The 3,011-nt window shown below is 43.5% G+C and overlaps 1 pseudogene; it reads right to left on the reverse strand.

Moving 5' to 3' along the window:
- Positions 1 to 214: 214 nt before the first annotated feature.
- On the reverse strand, positions 215 to 1,918 carry LOC101725143 (heat shock cognate 71 kDa protein pseudogene; annotated as a pseudogene).
- Positions 1,919 to 3,011: the final 1,093 nt, after the last annotated feature.

Here is a 3,011-nt window from a genome sequence, read left to right on the forward strand (position 1 = left end):
TTATCTGAGAAATTATTTCTGATTTCATTTTCTCCAGATCCTCTTTTGTTGCCAGTTCAGGGAATCTAGGTGGTTGAGTATCACAGTGTTTCATCTTGTTTCCCTTTGGGGTTGCTGTAGGTGATCTGGTAGGCTGGTTTTTAGACTTGTTTAGGTGTCTTCTCATTTTGACGGGGTGGGGCGGTGTGGGGTATATGGGGGGGGGGTGTTGCTGTCACCCATGAGACTCACCTCCTCTGTGCTGGGAGCAGTGGTACTGTGGTTCAAAAGCCTCCTCTGCCTCCAGTAAATTCTTGGAGGACACCTTATCCCTCTGCTTCTCATCTTCAGCTTTGTACTTCTCTGCTTCCTGGACCATACACTCTATGTCCTCCTTGCTCAAATGGCCCTTGTCATTAGTGACAGCAATCTTGTTCTCTTTCCCTGTACTCTTGTCAACAGCAGAGACATTGAGGATGCCATTGGCATCAATATGAAAAGTGACCTCAATCTGGGGAACACCACGGGGTGCAGGAGCTATGCCTGTGAGTTCAAACTTCCCAAGCAGGTTGTTGTCCTTTGTCATGGCATGCTCACCTTCATATACCTGAATAAGCACACCAGGCTGGTTGTTAGAGTAGGTAGTGAAGATCTGTGTCTGCTTGGTAGGAATGGTAGTATTGCATTTGATGAGGACTGTCGTGACTCCACCGGCAGTTTCAATACCAAGGGGAAGAGGAGTGACATCCAAGAGCAGCAAATCTTGAACATCTTTAAACTTGTCCCCCGACAGAATGGCTGCCTGAACAGCTGTACCATAAGCAACAGCCGCATCAGGGTTGATGCTCTTATTCAATTCCTTTCCATTGAAGAAATATTGTAGAAGCTTCTGGATCTTAGGGATACAGGTAGAACCACCCACCAGGACAATGTCATGGATTTGTGACTTGTCCAGTTTGGCATCTCGAAGAGCCTTCTCTACAGGGTCCAGTGTGCCATGGAACAGGTCAGCATTCAACTCTTCAAATCAAGCACGAGTAATGGAGGTATAGAAGTTGATTCCTTCATAGAGGGAGTCAATCTCAGTACTGGCTTTGGTGCTGGAAGAGCGGGTTCTTTTAGCTCGTTCACATGCAGTATGGAGACTGCGGACAGCTCTCTTGTTCTCACTGATGTCTTTCTTATGCCTGCACTTGAACTCAGCAATAAAATGGTGGACCATTAGGTTGTCAAAGCCTTCACCATCTAAATGGGTGTCTCCAGCTGTAGATTTCACCTCGAAGATTCCATCTTCAATAGTGAAGATTGACACATCAAAAGTGCCACCTCCCAAATAAAAAATCAGTACATTTCTTTCAGCTCCAACCTTTTTGTCTAAGCCATAAGCAATAGCAGCAGATGTTGGCTCATTGATAGTTCTAAGTACATTAAGACCAGCAATAGTTCCAGTATCTTTGGTTGCTTGACACTGAGACTCATTAAAGTAAGCCAGCACAGTGACCACAGCATTGGTGACTATCTTCCCAACATAAGCTTCAGCAATTTCCTCCATGTTTGTCAGCACTATAGAAGATACTTCTGGATAGAAGCTCTTTGTCTCTCCTTAGTATTCGACCTGAAACTTGGGTCTGCCTGCATCATTCACTATCATGAAGGGCCACTGCTTCATATCAGACTGGACTACAGCATCGTCAAATCTTCATCCAATCAAATACTTGGCATCAAAAGCTGTGTTGGTGGGGTTCATTGCAACTTGATTTTGTGCAGTATCTCCAATCAGTCATTTGGTGTCTGTGAAAGTGACATAACTTGGGGTGCTTCAGTTTCCCTGATCATTGGCGATTATCTCTACCTTCCCATGCTGGAAGACACCCACACAGGAGTAGGTGGTGCCAAGATCAATGCCAACTGCTGGTCCCTTCGACATGGTTGCTTGAGTGTAGGCCTCATTCTACTGTCAGAGAAATCACACAAAAGCCTCCAAAGCTTCTGGGACATTCAATGAGCAGGTCTTCATTTTTAAGGAATAAAACAAAAGAGGTTCTTTCCAATGATCCTTGCCTTCTGTCTCCACTCTGTAGAACCTGCTTTCACCCAAATAACCACCTACTGCCCAATGTATGGCACATTTTTAGTTCTTCTTTCCCTAATCACTCAGTAAAAGTGCACACTTGACATTGCCACCACTCTGGGTTTCTCAAACATAACAATGCCTAGTTTTAGTTCGAGGTCTAATATTGCTTTTTCATGATCTTTTCTTGGGCTTGCATTTTGGGCCCATCCTTTTCCTGCAGGGTTTCTTGTCTGTAGCCATCTCTCTTGTTTCCCAATTTAAAACTTTCATGAGTTCTTGTTCACATGTCATCAACTAGCACCTACTTTGTCACATCTGTACTTTTTAAATTCTAGATTTCAATTCTTGTATGCAACTTGTATTTCCAGCTTCTTAACTTAAACATACTGTTTTACATCTTGGGGGTTTGAAATTTAACATTGCTAGAGCATAAACTAACTTCCTCTTTTAGAAATACTTTGGAGCTCCTTGTTTAATCAAGAGCACACCTGCAGGAGACCAGCCTACTAGGAATGACTAACTGGAAGGGGTGAATGGCGATTAAAGACACAGGCACAGAAACAATATAGAATGAGGGGCACAGGGGGATCTTGCCTTTAGTGGACAAAGAGCCCTGAATGTTTAACTCATCTCACTTTCACTCACTTAGACAAGGGAGCAAGCAACTGGGTTAATGGAAGTTTCATCTGCCTCATGACCTATAGTGTGTACCCAGGTAAACATCCAGATCTCAGCTATCAGTATAGCTGAGACTCTATGCTGGGACTTACAATGTGCTAGCAGGCCTGCACATTGCTAAAGGAAGAATGGCTTGCTGTTTTTCTCTTTTGTACTCACAGAGAAGCTAAATTAGACTTATTATCTGGTCTTCTACACACCCCTAACCTTTCAGTCATTGGAATCAGTCATTTGTCACCATTATTTACTAGAACTCCCTAAAACTCAGTTATTCAGATGC

This window comes from Heterocephalus glaber, unplaced genomic scaffold, assembly GCF_053883595.1.
Source record: "Heterocephalus glaber isolate CG9 unplaced genomic scaffold, H.glaber_assembly_v1.0 deba00001509, whole genome shotgun sequence".
NCBI classification, from domain to species: domain Eukaryota; kingdom Metazoa; phylum Chordata; class Mammalia; order Rodentia; family Bathyergidae; genus Heterocephalus; species Heterocephalus glaber.